Below are 16,897 nucleotides of genomic sequence, written 5' to 3'. Positions count from 1 at the left end.
TGTCCAAACCAGAGACGTGTGTCTCTTCATGTCAGGGTCTCAGTTGTTTATTCTTCTGCTTATGAGAAACTGGTATTGAAAACTTCAGTTCCACTTTCTATGGCTAGTGGATCTCTCTTGTACTTCATTCATCAGATTTTTTTTCTTGGTTGCTGTTGCAGCTGGTCAGTTTTCTAAGGATGCAGTACATGATGATGTTCTTTTTTCTTTTTTTTTTTTTTTGGTTTAAACAAATTTTGGCTCCTGATACAGAGGTAGATTTCTGTTGCTGCTAGAATAGTTGACAAAGCAGTAGTGATACCCAGGCTGCATTGCCCAGTGTTGGGTCTGCTCTCCTCTGCATGTAGGCTTGGCCTTTATATTGATTGCTTCTGTATGAATATCCCACACATATGAGTGTACAGTTGAACTGGGTTGTTAGAGAACTCAGTTGGATGTTTTCAGAGATACCGCAGACCAAAATATTTCCCCCTAAGCAGAAAAAATTGACTAATACCTCACATTATTATTCCCTAAGGAGATCCTATGTATTTAATCCTGTTTCCCAGTGTGAGCTTTATAAATGGTTTACAACTACTCTGTGTATTTCAGTTTTTTCATTCATGCTTTTTTGAATGTGAAAGTTCTTCATGAGGCTCTAGGTGGTGTGATCAAAATTGTATTTTTATTAAAGAGTGTTTTATTTCCATCTAATGTTACTTGCTTCTCTCTATTGTGACCTGGAAATTGGTGTTTCTCTTGTTTTTTTTTGTGAAATGGAGTGGCTCATTCTACAAGTAATTTCTTTTCTACAAGTTAATTTCTTTTCAAAATATGTATCTTTCATAGTACTTTCTTCTAGTGTTACCTATCCAGTGCTCAGTTATACTAAAGTATTAGACAAGAGAGTCTTGGTATTTTAAAAGTTTGAAAGAACCTTTAAAAATATAAATTAAAAAAAATGATACAGGACAACTATAAATATAGTTATATTTTTATATTTTATTTTGAAATATTTAAGCCACTGCTTATAAATGTATATGTATATAAGTAGGTACTGATATTTATAATAGTTTAATCTTTTAAGTATGCAAGAAGTCTATAACTCTATGTCATATAGTTTCTGATTTGTAGGAAAGGAACAGTACTTACTGGGCTAGCACAATATACCAATTTTAAATTTAGTAGTTTGTCATTATTATCTCTGTTTCTATAGGAGACCATTTTGGCCTTGCTATCCATGATTACATGGAAAATTCACAAGCTGGTATTTAAGAAACTTTTCTTTGCTCACTTTTCTTTTACTTTCACTAAAATATATTGTAATAGAAAGTTAAGAAAAGGGGGCAGTGGCCAAATATGTTTGTCACAATTTTGACTTTAAGCTGTCTTAACAAAAAGAAACCAAAAATTGCCAAACAATGTAAACTCAGTGTTTGTGCAGAAAGAAGGAAGCAAGTAGATAATATTTTTACTTTGACATGACTTTTGTAATATTGGAAAGCTAGGGGTCAGCAGAGGAAAGAATGGGAGATGATTACAAAAAAAAAACCCATTTGGTTATTGTTCATGTTCATATTTGTCAAATACTATTAGTAAATCTCTGGAATTATATGCTTCTAATTATTTCTTCTTTGTGAGCAATTATATAATAATTCTATTTCATTTGTCAGTCACTCTGTTGCAGGGAACTTTAAAATGCTTGTCTCTTCTATTATACTGTGTCTCTAGCACCTGGAATAGTGCCTCTGTGTAGGTGGGCTCAATCACTATGTTACATAAGAATGCCTCAGAGGTTAACAGTCTACAAAGGACAATTCTTTTTCTTTATTTTTTTTCAAATTTAAAAATGAGCATTTAAAAACATATATAAAAATAGAGTAGTGTAATGAAGCTTTATGTGTCCCTCATCAAGTTTCAACAGTTAATGATGGTCAGTTTTATTCCGTGTATACCAGTGATCCCTGCACCCTTTTCTCCCAGACTGTTTTGAAGCAATTTCTGTACATCATATCAACTTTATCTGTAGACATACGTATGTGTGCCTATGCATGCATCTCTAAAAAGAAGGGACACATTTTTGCTGCTTTAGTATAATCGCAGTACTGTCACCACACCTGAAAATTAAGATTTCTTTAGCATAATTAGATATGCAATTAATATTCACATTTTTCTCATTGTCTGATAATTTTGCTTTCTTGTGCAGTTGGTCTGCCTAAGTCAAGATCTAAAGAAAGTTCACATATTGCATTTAATTTATGTATTTGTCTCTTTTAACTTATGGTTTCTTGTCTTTCCATCCTTTTCTCCCCTTGTAATTTATTTGTTGATAAAGTAGGTTATTTGTCTTATAGAAGTTTTTACATTTTGGATTTTGCTGAGTGTATCTTTGTGGTGTCATTTAACATGTTCCTCTGTCCCCTGTGTTTCTTATGAGCTGGTAGTTAAATCCAGAGGCTTGATCAGACTGGGGTTTAATTTTTTTTGGAAGAATACTTTATAGATTATTGTACTTTCTTTTGAATGATGTCTGGTTATCACTCTCTGTGGTGATAAGACTGATCACGAGGGTCAAGTGTTGTCAGCCTAATCCATTCTTTGTAAAGTTCCCTGTCACCATTTTAACCTAGTAAATTTAGCAGCCATTGATGATTATTGCTTAGATTCATTATTTTACTAGAGGTTGCAAAATAGTATTGTCCTAATTTTTAATTCTTTCTTCATTTATTGGACTTCTATAACGAACTTTTTCTTACCAGCTTTTTTTTTTCATGCAGTACAGTTTATACAGAAAAGGCAGAATAAATGCTAGATTTCTTTTTATTTACCAGTTTTCAGTTGAGTTGGTTTCCTGAAGTCCTCCAAAGATAACCAAAGATTCTTTCTTCTTAAGTTTTACTGTCATTTGAAACCTCTTCCCCCCTCTTCCTCCCCCTGCATATGTTAAATGGGATTTAAAGTATAGTGCTCATACAAATGCATACAGTTACTAAACTGTAGTCCTAGGATATAGAAGACAGGCAAAGATAGATATAGATATATAAATGGATGGATGGGTATGATAGAAGGATGGCATTGCTTCTTTATAGGGACAGAAGTTCAGTTCTCAGGTTTAATTGGTATGTGTTCTGTTTCCTTTTGCTACTTTCCATGCTGAGGTTCTAGTAGAACAGCACATAGAGAAGCACGACTCTGCCATGCTTCTGCTAATTTTTTCTTACTGGTTGGTATCATGGAAAATAGCTGCAGCTGTAAGTTTAGATTGAGTCATTACTTTTCATGTTCATATGGAACAGTCAAGGTTGGAAAATATAATAAATACTGAAGATGAATTAGGAGGAAACTAAAACTCAGATATGACAAAATATTTTAAAAAGGGTCATTTAGAAAGAAATTTCATATTTCATATCTTATATATAGTGTTTTAATATGATATATAGGTCATTTGAAAATGCTTAACTAGAAAATGTCTGAACCATGAAGTCTAAGTCTGAATCTCCATTTTTTTGAAGTTTATTAGCAATATTTTGAGATCTGTGAATTGACTAGAGAGAGGCATGTGTGTAATCCTTGTTTTTTTATATTAATAATTTTAGCATGGTTAGCTGAGAAGTTCAGCCTTATTTGCTCTTATTTTTATTAAAAGTAATTTTTACTCTTAAATAATTTTCATAAGAGGTGATAGCTGACCAAAGAAATAAAAGTTAAATCCAGACTCCTGAGTCTGCCTGTCACGTTGAGATCTTCAGTGTGGGTTTTGAATTTTGTTATGTTTTACCTATTTCCCAAGTTGACTATTGATAGCTAGAAATCATCAAAGAAAGAGTATCTTAATCATATTTCAATCCTAGTGCATAGTCCAGTATTTTATCCTTAGTAAATTTTCAGTAATGATTTTTTGAATGTCAGTACGTTTACTCATCACCAGGGATGAGGAAATAAGAATATAATTATTGTTGCTGAATATTCTATGGAGAGGGGTAAGGGACCATATGATAAAAGGAATTAAAAAATTATAATAACTATGATGAGGTGGGCTCTGCTCCAGATTTTTAAACTATATTACCTGTATTTTATTAAATATTTGATACTGTTAGTTGGAAGACAGGCCACAATTTAAAATGACTGAACTGTTAGGAAAATGGTGTTTAGAACAGAATGGAGTTCAAAAGGGATACAAAAATTGGAAAGGAATTTTTCCTATTTTAATCTTTTGATATTGATCCCTTTTTATGTTATTTTCAGTTTGAGCACTATACTTTAAAAGTAAAATAATCTGAAGAAGCAGAAGAAAGCTCAGAGCAAAACACCTTAGCTTATTAGATACAAATCATTTATTTTGAGTGGATGGTAATTTTTTCCCCACTTATGTGATCTTAAAATGAATTTAATTAAGAAAAGAAATCTATTTTTGCCTCAAGTAAACTAGACCTCTCTGTCTTATTCTTAAAACAATTATTTGTGAAGTTTCCATTACCTGCAAAGTTCCACAAGTAGAACTTATATTAGAAACAGACTTTTTCACTTTAGAAGTGAAAAATAGACTAGAAAAGACTAAAAATTCTAAAATGAGTTGAACTCTTACGATCTGGGCTCTCTCCTTTTCAGTGTCTTATGTCACTCCCTTTCTTGGTCTCTGCTTGTAGCCACACTGTCCTTTTCTTTCTGGAAGGTACTGTGCTCCTTCCCACTACTGGGTCTTCATCTGTTTTTTTTTTTTTTCCCTCTCTTTCCACATCTCTCACCTTCTTAATTTTTCCCAGGTTTCATTTCTCAGCTTGAAAACCTTCTATTCTCTCTGAACTCTTCCCTGAACCCTTACTCTGGAACACATTCCTGTATTAAATACATTTCGTACAGCTGTGATACTGTTCATAGAGCATTTATATCTGTTTTCATATACTCAGTCATAGAATTATCTGATCAGGATCTGTCTCCTTAGGAGACTAATTACTGTGAAAATAGGGACCATGTTGTCTTAACTCCCTTTTATATCTCTGGCATCTGGCATAATGCCTGATGCACTGTAGATATTCAGTAAGGATTTGTTGTATGAATTGAATAAATGATAAACTATGTATCTGTTGATATTTCATGCATTATTTCCTTTCTTCCCACATTTTCATCACTGTATTATGAAGATTCATTGGGGAATGATGGGCTTAGAAATTAATCCAGATAATTTTTAATGTAGGTAATAAATACTTTGCATCTCTGTAATGTAAGGTTGATTTTTATCATTTTAAAAGTTAGATAGCCTAATGATAAATTACAGTAAAATCTTACTGAACTACTGCATTGATATTTAACTAGTTGAGACGAGGATGAGAATTCATATGTTGTGTGTGTTCATCAGTGTCATACATTATATATTATTATTTATAGTACTTAGTAACTAAATGTCATGATTTCAATTTCTGTGAGCTTAAATGTAAACAGAGCTTAAGTTAAATGTGTATAAATGTAGAAAATTAAGCTCATTATATAATAACATTTTAAAGTGTAGAAAAACTTAAGGTGTTGCCATTCTAAATGCATTTACTTTGGTATTATTGATTCTTGACACATAAAACAACTGTAAAAAATTATCTTATTATTATAGTCCTTTAAGCCACTTACTGAGTTAGTTGTTTTGCTTAAAAAAGGAATTTGCTGCAGATAATGAATTTGGTTCCCCATGGAAGAATTAGGCTAAATAAGAGAATTTTGAGAATGATAAGCATTCATGCTAATCTATGAAAATAGAAAAAATTTTTGTGTAATAATATTTTGTGTGGAGGTGTGAGCATTGGTTTGGTCACACATTTGTGAAGTAAGGTTAACTTCTAAAATGGAGATAAAATTTAAAATTATGTAGTGATTCATAAGTCACTACATAGTTTTGTTTTTCCTCTGCCTTTATCTCACTCTTAGTCCTTTTAACTACTTTCCAACATTATTTTAACAACATATAAATAAGTTTTATTATACATTGCAGAGTGTACCACTAAGTGCCATGTAAATTGTCCTTGTATTTAAACTTGTTTTTAAAATAGTATAGGAAAAAATCAAATATCTTTTTTTTGATATATATAAAAATGACGTGGTGTTGAGACAAGATGAAAAGTTCTTTCTGTGTATTTCTTAAGTCTGTAACTTCACCACAGAATCTGTTAGTTTTATTTTTAATACATTGAATGAATTATACCAGTAAATACAGATTTTACTTAAATACATTTTGGTCGGTGCAGACAGATACTTTGAAATTGGTTACAGACAGGTGGTAACCAAAGCCAACCTTTTCCTTTCTCCCTTCCTCCCCACCCTGATTGTCTTCTATAAAAAGTCTTCATAAAGTCTTTTGTCTTTTTAAAATATTTAGTTATTAAATTTTCATGTAAGTATTCAAAACAAGGATTTGAATATAATTTACTGTTTTTTTGAAGTCTTTGATTTAGAACCAGGTGGAGGATTGCTGATGAAACAAGTAACTATAGATAATAAATACGTGCATATGCCTTGCCATATGCATGCCAGGGCAGAAGATATGTGTACCTTTGGAGGTTTGGAAATACTAAGATTTAGTTTGGTGTACCTCCAGGGCAAGTCATGGATTTCAGATTGTTAATTGTTCCCTAGAGATTGGACTAGTACATATTCAGTTTTTTAAGTGTCCAGACTACCCCAACATAGAGGTAATTCTCCCATTACACTTAGATTTGAGATTGTGTCTGCCATATGAAAGTAACAGAGTTAGAGTTTTTCCAAATTTTATACTTCGTTTGTATTAGTGATTCTGTTGGGGTAAAAACTTTCAGGTTTTTTTTGTTGTTGTGGTTTTTTCTTTCTTTCTTTCTTTTTTTTTTGTCGTATATGTTGAGGCTTAATGTTACATACCCATCAGATAAGTAATAATGGGAATGATTTCTATTATTTTAATGTATATATATCTTCCATGTTAACTTTGGGAATGCAAAAGTTTTGGGATTAAACACGTCTGGCATCAAACCCCATTTCTGCTCTTGTATACACTAGCCAAGGAATCTGGGACCTCCCTAAACTTGTCTCCTCATATGCTAGTTATCACACTGCAGCTGTATTTCGTCTTCCTAAGGTTGTGATGAGAATTAATTGAGAGAGGACATCAGTGGACCGACATAACTCCAAAGCCCTCTCTTCTTATTATAGAATGCACCTTCCTCTTGCATGAAACTACTTGTTCTTATTCATTATCTGCACATACCTATGTTCACAGCCAATGTGTAAAAGAAAGTAGGTTTTTTCCTATGCCTATAACTAACTACACATACAGTTCTGTTTGAACTTGGACTGTCTGCTTTAGAAGGTAGGAACTGTGACTGCTTATTGGAATTTTTTTATGGGGTCTAGTAGAGGTTTTTGTGTATGAATCCATTTAGTAGTTTGTGATAAGTATGCTAAGCAGAGTTACAACTGATCAAGGAGAAATTTTTTTAAAGATAGTTGGTTATTTGGAAATATCAGGGACTACTTTGTTTCCTCTATCAGTGCTTGTATGTTGGTTTTAAGAATTTTGAAATTTGACTGTTAGAGAAGATGACATTTAAAACTGAAAATACTTTGAGTTAAAGGCTAATATTTTAAAATTTCTAAATATTTTGTTGTTAATTAGCATTTAGAGTAAATAACAAGCTAGTAAAATTTCTGGACTTCAGTATATATGAATGTCATTGAAAAGGAAAAAATTTCTGTTTAAAACAAGAATTGACTGAACAACTTTCACATACTAAGGGAATGGCATAATTCATACATCAGAGGAGATGACTTTTTGTTTAGGAAAGTATCTTGAACCTTTGTGGATATGAGAAGTCTAGAAAGAAAAGACAAAAGCAGAGAGGAATTTTGAGTTTTTTTGGAGAGCTTGAGAGAAAGGTGTGAAAGATGTAGGAACAAAAGGAAAAGGAGATGAGGAGAAATGGTGGAGAGCAAGGTGCTTCAGCAATGTGGCAGAAAGGCTGTCCTTGTGTAAGATGGAATCTATCTGTCCATAAAGGATATAGATAGGATGGGGGCTGGAGATACTTATCTTACCTGATTATTAAAGTAACACATGTACCTGGATGGAGGTACCCAGGTGCCTGACATCTTTGTTGTTTTAATGATGGTGCAAATTACATGATTTATAAGAATACTGAATTTAACCATACTTATGAGTGCCTTTGACAAATACAAAAAGTACTCTATGCTCTGTAGTCTCTGAATTCTTCCTCTTGTTCAGATGGCACATGGCTGGTCAGGGATAACAATGCATACCTGGCAGTTCACTAGACATATTTTATCTCAGCTGAGTAACTGGTTCAAATTCATGTAACTTGACTTGGTTCTTAAGCATATTTAAAATCTGTTTAACCTTTAAGTGTACAGTTCAGTGGTTTTAAGTACATTTATAATCATCCTCAGTACCCATTTCCGAGACTTTTTCATCTTCCCAAATAGAAGCTCTGTACCCATTAAATAATAACTACCAATTCTCCTCTCTCACCCAGCTTCTGGTAATCTCTATTGTATTTTCTGTCTTCATAAATTTGCCTGTTATAGACTTCATATGAGTAAAGTTATACAGTATTTGTCCCTTGTGTTTGGCTTATTTCACTTAGCATGATGCTTTCTAGGTTCACCCATATTGTAACATGTATCAGAATTTCATTCTTTTTTAAGCTTGGAGAATATTCCACTGTATGTATATATACCACCTTTTATTTGTTCATCTATTGATAAGACATTGAAGTTTCCACCTTTTGGCTATTGTGAATAATGTTGCTGTAAACATTGGTGTACCAGTATCTGTTTGAATATCTGTTTTCAATTTGTTTGGATATTTAACTAGGAGCAGAATTGCTGGATCATATGATAATTCTATGTTTCACTTTTTGAGGAACCACAAAACTGTTTTCCGCAACAGCTGTATCATTTTATATTGTCGTCGGTAATACACAGGGGTTCCTCTACATTCTTAACAATGCAAGAATTGCATTTTTTTTGTTATTATAAAAAATGATAATAAAATATAAAGAATAATTTGTCTTAGCAATGTTTTGTAGTTTTCATTGTACAAATCTTTCACCCTATTGGTTAAGTGTATTACTAAATATTCTATTCTTTTTAATGCTATTGTAAATGGAATTTTCTTAATTTCCTTATCAATTATGCCTTCATTGCTGGTATATAGAAATGCAGCTGAACTTTGTTCATTTTGTATCCTGTAACTTTGCTGAATTCAAGGTAATAATATTTTGGGTTTTCTGCATATGTGATTATGTCATCTATGAACAGATGTAATTTTACTTCTTCCTTTCCAATACGAAGTTGTATATTCCTTTTAAGCAGCTGCTGAATTAAGTTTGTATTTTGCTGAAGATTTTTGCAAAGTTACTCACAAGGATTATTGGCCTGTAGTTTTTTTTTCTGGCTTTGGCATTGGGTAATCCTGGTTATCTAGAATGAGTTAGGAAGCATCCTGCCCTCTTCAGTTATTTTAGAAGAGTTTGAGAAGGATTAGTGTTAATTCTTCTTTAAGTGTTTGGTAGAATTCACCAGTAATGCCATCTAGTCCTGGGCTTTTTGTCAGAAGGCTTTTAATTACTGATTCAATCTCCTTATTAGTTATAGGTCTATTCAGATTTTCTGTTTCTTTCTGAGTTAATCTTGGTAGATATTTCTAAATGTGTTTCTAGGTATTTATCCATTTCTAGGTTATCCAATTTTTTTAGTGTATAATTGCTCATAGTATCCCCTCATAGTCCTTTTTATGTATGTAAAATTGGTAGTCATGTCCCTGCTTTTTGTTTCTGATTTTAGAAATTTTAGTCTTCTCTCTTTTTTTCTTAGTACAGCTGAAAGTTTGTCAACTTTATCTTTTCAAAAACCCAACCCTTCGTTTTATTGCTCTTTTTAATTGCTTTTCTAGTCTGTATTTTATTTATCTCCACTAGACATTATTTTTTCCTTTCTTCTGATAGCTTCTTTTTCTAAGTTTCTTAATGTGTAAAACTAGATTATTGATTTGAGATCTCTTTTAATGTATATGTTTGCAGCTATAAATTTCCCTCAGTACTATTTTTGCAGTATGCTGTAAATTTTGATGTGTTTTGTTTTCATTAGTCTCAGTGTATTTTCTGATTTTTCCTTTACCCATTATTTGTTGAAGAATATGTTGTTTAACTTTCTTATATTTGTTAATATTCCAGTTTTCTTTCTGTTACTGACTTCTAGTTTCAGTTCATTGTGATGAGAAAAGATTCTTTGTATGATTTCTATCTTTTAAAATTTTTGAGACTTGTTTTATCACTTAACATCCTGGATAATGTTCATGTGCAGGTGAGAAAAATGTTACTGTTGGATACAGTGTTCTGTGTATGTCTATTAGCTCCTTTTGGTTTATAATGTTTAAAGTCCTCTTTTTCCTTATGATCTTCCATTTGGTTGTTTATCCATTATTGAAACTGGAATGTTTAAATCTCTTTTATTGAAGAACTGTGTTTCTCTCCAGTTATGTCAGTGTTTCTTTATATAATTGGTGGGTAGGTTATTTGAAGTATATATATTCATAATTATTTATATCTTCTTGATGAATTGACCTTATTATCAATATGTAGTGTCCTTTATCTCTTGTGACAGTTTTTAGCTAATATTAGTATAGCCGTCCCTGCTCTCTTTTGGTTACCGTTTACATGGAATGTCTTATTAAGATCCTTTCAGTTTTAACTTAATTTATGTCCTCAGTAAGTCTTTTGTGGACAGTGTATGGTTGGATTTTTTTTTTTTGAAATCCATTTTGCCAATCTCTGTCTTTTGATTGAAGAATTTAACTATTTATATTTCAAGTATTACTGATTAGGAAAGACAGACTGCTACCACTTTGCTATTTTTTTCTCTATGTCTTAAAACTTTCTTGTCCTTCATTTCTTCATTATGACTTCTTTTGTGTTTTGATTTTTTGTGATAGTGACACCTTTTGATTTTCTTACTTTGTTTTGTGTATATTCTGTAGATATTTTCTTTAACATTGGGATTACATATAACATCCTAAAGTTAGAAAGTTATAATCTTTATAGTTATAAAATTATCTAATCAAATTGATACCTGATTAAGTTCAGTTGCATACAGAAACTGTTAATAAAGCTTCATCCCCCGACCACTTTGTGGTATTACTGTAACAAATTGCATTTGTGTTCTCAATAACATAGATTTATTATATTTTTGTACATTTGTCTTTTGAATCCTGTAGAAAATAGAAAGCAAGTTTACAAACCAAAATTACATTAATACGGGCTTTTGTATTTGCTCATTTATTTATCTTTAGTGGAGATTTTTATTTCTTCATATGGCTTCAAGTTACTGTCTAGCGTGCTTTTGTTCCAACTCAAGAGATTCCTATTAGTGTTCCGTAGGTCTAGTGGTTATGAACTCCTCCAGCCTTTATCTGAAAGTGTGTGTATTTCTTCATCATTTTGGAAGGACAGATTTGCTGCCTTTTTTTTTTTTTGGCAAATCTTTTTTTTTACTGAGTTATAGTCGTTTTACAATGTTGTGTCAAATTCCAGTGTAGAGCACAATTTTTCAGTTATATGTGAACATGCATACATTCATTGTCACATTTTCTTTCGCTGTGAGCCACCACAAGATCCTGTATATATTTCCCTGTGCTACACAGTACAATCTTGTTTATCTATTCTACATTTTGAAATCCCAGTCTGTCCCTTCCTACCCCCAATACCCCTAGCAACCACAAGTTTGTATTCTATGTCAATGAGTCTGTTTCTGTTTTGTATTTATGTTTTTTTTTTTTTTAGCTTCCACATATGAGCGATCACATATGGTATTTTTCTTTCTCTTTCTGGCTTACTTCACTTAGAATGACATTCTCCAGGAACATCCATGTTGCTGCAAATGGCGTTATGTTGTCGGTTTTTGTGGCTGAATAGTATTCCATTGTGTAAATATACCATATCTTCTTTATCCAGTCACCTGTTGATGGACATTTAGGCTGTTTCCATGTTTTGGCTATTGTAAATAGTGCTGCTGTGAACATTGAGGTGCAGGTGTCATTCTGAAGTAGGGTTCCTTCTGGATATATGCCCAGGAGCGGGACTCCTGGGTCATATGGTAAGTCTATTCCTAGTCTTTTGAGGAATCTCCATACTGTTTTCCACAGTGGCTGCACCAACCTGCCTTCGCATCAGCAGCGTAGGAGGGTTCCTTTTTCTCCACAGCCTCTCCAGCATTTGTCATTTGTGGACTTTTCAATGATGGCCATTCTGACTGGTGTGAGGTGATACCTCATCGTAGTTTTGATTTGCATTTCTCAGATACTTAGTGATATTGAGCATTTTTTCATGTGCCTGTTGATCATTTGTTTTCTTCCTTGGAGAATTGCTTGTTTAGGTCTTCTGCCCATTTTTGGATTGAGTTGTTTGTTTTTTTCTTATTGAGTCGTATGAGCTGCTTATGTATTCTGGAGATCAAGCCTTGGTTTCATTTGCAAAAATTTTCTCCCATTCTGTAGGTTGTCTTCTTGTTTTAATTCTGGTTTCCTTTGCTGTGCAGAAGCTTGTAAGTTTCATTAGGTCCCATTTGTTTATTCTTGCTTTTATTTCTATTGCTTGGGTAGACTGTTCTAGGAGAACACTTTTGAGATGTATGTCAGATAATGTTTTGCCTATATTTTCTTCAAGGAGGTTTATTGTATCTTGTCTTATGTTTAAGTCTTTGATCCATTTTGAGTTTATTTTTGTGTGTGGTGTAAGGGAGTGTTCTAGCTTCATTGATTTATATGCTGCTGTCCAGTTTTCCTAACACCATTTGCTGAAGAGACTGTCTTTACTCCATTGTATATTCTTGCCTCTTTTGTCGAAGATGAGTTGACCAAAAGTTTGAGGGTTCATTTCTGGGCTCTCTATTCTGTTCCATTGGTCCATATGTCTGTTTTTGTACCAACAGCATGCTGTCTTGATGACTGTAGCTCTATAGTATTGTCTGAAGTCTGGGAGAGTTAATCCTCCAGCCTCTGTCTTTTTCTTCAGTGATGCTTTGGCAATTCTATGTCTTTTGTGGTTCCACATAAATTTTATTATGATTTGTTCTAGTTCTGTGAAATATGTCCTGAGTAATTTGATAGGGATTGCATTAAATGTGTAGTTTGCCTTGGGCAGTGTGACCATTTTAATGATATTGATTCTTCCAATCCAGGATCATGGGATATCTTTCCATTTTTTAAAGTCTTCTTTAATTTCCTTCATCAGTGGTTTATAGTTTTCCGTGTATAAGTCTTTCACCTCCTTGGTTAGATTTATTCCGAGGTATTTTATTACTTTGGGTGTTATTTTAAAGGTGATTGTTCCTTTACTTTCTTTTTCTGTTGATTCATCATTAGTGTAAAGAAATGCAACTGAGTTTCGAACGTTAATCTTGTAACCTGCTACCTTGCTGAATTCTTCGATTATTTGTAGTAGTTTTTGTGTGAACCATTTAGGGTTTTCTATATATAGTAACATTGTTGGCATATAGTGACACTTTTACCTCTTCTTTTCCAATCTGGATCCCTTTTATTTCTCTCTCTTGCCTGCTTACTGTGGCTAGGACTTCCAAGATGAAGTTGAATAGGAGTAGTGATAGTGGGCATCCTTGTCTTGTCCCAGATTTTAGTGGAAAGCTTTTGAGTTTTTCACCATTGAGTACTATGCTGGCTGTAGGTTTGTCATATATAGCTTTTATGATGTTGAGATATGTTCCATCTGTACCCACTTTGGTGAGAGTTTTTATCATAAATGGGTGTTGAATTTTATCAAATGCTTTTTCTGCATCTATCGAGATGATCATGTGGTTTTTGTCCTTTCTCTTGTTGATGTGATGTATTACATTGATTGATTTGAGTATGTTGAACCACCCTTATGTCCCTGGGATGAACCCCACTTGGTCATGATGTATAATCTTTTTTATGTGTTGTTGGATTCTATTGCTAGTATTTTGGTGAGGATTTTTGCAACTATGTGATATTGGTCTGTAATTCTCTTTTTTGGTAGTATCTTTGCTTGGTTTTGGTATCAGGGTGATGGTGGCTTCATAGAATGAGTTTGGGAGTATTCCCTCTTTATCAATCTTCTGGAAGAGTTTGAGAAGGACTGGTATGAGTTCTTGTTTGTATGTTTGGTAGAATTCCCTAGTGAAGCTGTCTGGTCCTGGACTTTTATTTGTAGGAGTTTTTTTTTAATTGCTAATTTGATTTCATTTCTGGTTTGTTCAAGTGGTCAGTTTCTTCTTGATTCAGTCTTGATGGACTGTATGTTTCCAGAAACTTGTCCATCTCCTCTAGGTTATCCATTTTGGTTCCATATAGTTTTTCATGATATTCTCATATATTCTGTATTTTTATGTTATTTGTTGTAATTTCTCTATTTTCCTTTCTTATTTTGCTTACTTGTGCTCTCTCTGTTTTCTTCTTGTGAGTTTGACCAGAGGTTTGTCGATTTTATTTACTCTTTCAAAAAACCATCTTTTGGTTTGATTGATTTTTTGTATACTTTTTAAAATCTCTATTTTATTTATTTCCTTCCTGATCTTTATTATTTCCTTCCTTCTGCTGACTTTTGGGAGTTTTTGCTCTTCTTTTTCTAGTTCTTTTAGCTGGTGGGTTAGATTGTTTATTAGAGATTGTTCTTTTTTGAGGAAGGCCTGTATTGCTATAAACTTCCCTCTTAGCACTGCCTTTGCTGCATCCGTTAAGTTTTGTGTGGGTGTACTTTCATTTTCATTTGTCTCAAGGTATTTTTTAATTTCAACTTTGATTTCATCATTGACACATTGGTTTTTTAATAGCATGTTGTTTAGTCTCCATGCTTTCCTTTCTTTCTCTTTTGTTTCTCTGTAGTTGATTTCTAGTTTCATGGCACTGTGGTCAGTAAAGGTGCTTGAGATAATTTCTTTCTTAAAATTGTTGAGGCTTCTTTTGTGCCCAAGTACATGATCAATCCTAGAATATGTTCCATGCGCACTTGAAAAGAATGTATATCCTATTTTTGGGGTGTGTAATACTCTGAAAATATCCACCACATCTAATTTTTTTATTGTACTATTTAATTTCTCTGCTACCTTATTTATTTTCTGTCTGGAAGATCTGTGTAGTGATGTTAATGCAGTGTTAAAATATCCAACAATTATTGTATTCCCAAGAACTTCCCCCTTTATCTCTGTTAGTAGTTGTTTTATGTACTTAGATGCTCCTATGTTGGGTGCATATATATTAATGATTGCAAAATCCTCATCTTGTATTACTCCTTTAACCATTATAAAATGTCCTTTTTCTTTCTTTATGGCCCCTGTTTTAAAGTCTGTTTTGTCTGATATCAGTACTGCTACACCTGCTTTTTTGCTTTTCCATTTGCATGGAATATCCTTTCCCATCCTTTCACTCTCTATCTATATGTCCTTCTCCCTAAAGTGAAACTCTTGTATGCAGCAGATTGAAAGTTCTTGCTTTATTATCCAGTCTACCACTCTATGTTTTTTGACTGGAGCATTTAGTACATTAACATTTGCAGTAATTAATTATAGATGTGTGTTTATTGCCATTTTGAACTTATTTTTGCAGTTGATTTGGAATTTCCTCTTTGTTCCTTTCTTCTACCTTTTGTGGTTTGGTAATTTTCCTGTGTGTTGTCTTGGATTTTATTTAGTTTTTGTGACTCCCTTGTAAGTTTTTGGCTTGTGGTTACCCTTTTTTGTAAGTCTATTGGCTCATTATTTTAAGTTTTTATTAAGCTGATAGTAACATAATCTCAAACCCATCCTACCAAGAACAAAAAATTTAAAAAAGAAAGAAAAAAAAATTTCTTGCTTCCCTCTGCCACTCTTAATGATTTAGATGTCTTCTTTTACAATTTTGTGTTTATTCTATTTGTAATTCATGGCAGTTCTCTCCTTTCCAGTTATGAGTTTCTCATTTTTGTAGCATCCTGCTTCTTTTCTCTTTAAAGTAGACCTGTCAATATTTCTTTTAGCATGGGTTTAGTGTTACTAAACTCTTTCAGTTTTTGCTTGTCTTTAAAGTTCTTTATCTCTCCTTCTATTCTAAAGGATAGCCTTGCTGGATAGAGCATCCTAGGCTGCATGTGTTTTTCATTCAGGACTTTGAATATATCTTGCCACTCCCTTCTGGCCTGTAGTGTTTGTTTAGAGAAATCAGCTGATAGCCTTGTGGGGGTTCCCTTGTAACTCACTGTTTTTCTCTTGCTGCCTTTAGGATCCTTTCTTTATCCTTGACTCTGGCCATCTTGATTAGGATATGTGTTGGTGTGGGTCTGTTTGAGTTCTTCCTGTTTGGGACCCTCTGAGCCTCCTGTACTTGGATATCTGATTCCTTCTTTAGGTTTGGGAAGTTTTCAGTCATGATTTCTTCAAATACCTTTTCAATCCCCTTTGTTCTTTCTTCCCCTTCTGGAACCCCTATTATGCATAGATTGGCACACTTTATATTACCCCATAGGTCCCTTATATTGTTTTCATTGTTTTTTATTTGTTTTTCTCTCAGCTGTTCTGATTGGGTGCTTTCTGTTGTCCTGTCTTCTAGGTCACTTATTCGTTCCTCTGCATTATCTGGCCTGCTTTGCACAGCCTTTAGGTCAGTTCTCATTTCAGCCAATGAGTTCACGAATTTGACTTGGCTCTTTATAGCTTCAATTTAGTTTTTGACATATTTTATATCTCTAAACACTATCTCTTTTAGTTCCTTCAGTACTTTGACTCCTTTTTTGAAATCTTGATCTAGTAGGCCATCAATGTGTATTTCCTTGATCGTGCTTTCAGGGGATTTCTCTTGCTCTTTTAATTGGGAGTGGTTCCTCTGCTTCTTCATATTGCTCATATCTCTCTGGCATTGTGGCTTTAGGAGTATCAGTTATGTGTT

The 16,897-nt window shown here is 33.2% G+C and overlaps 1 protein-coding gene across 3 annotated transcripts in view; it reads left to right on the top strand.

The window, feature by feature from the left end:
- The window catches only part of MACROD2 (mono-ADP ribosylhydrolase 2), a 1,889,921-nt gene that overhangs the window by 7,264 nt on the left and 1,865,760 nt on the right, over positions 1 to 16,897 (top strand). The gene's annotated exons all lie outside the window — the stretch shown is intronic.

The sequence above is a fragment of the Vicugna pacos genome, chromosome 19 (genome assembly GCF_048564905.1).
Source record: "Vicugna pacos chromosome 19, VicPac4, whole genome shotgun sequence".
In the NCBI taxonomy this organism is placed as follows: domain Eukaryota; kingdom Metazoa; phylum Chordata; class Mammalia; order Artiodactyla; family Camelidae; genus Vicugna; species Vicugna pacos.
This window is presented reverse-complemented; position numbering and strand designations above follow the sequence as displayed.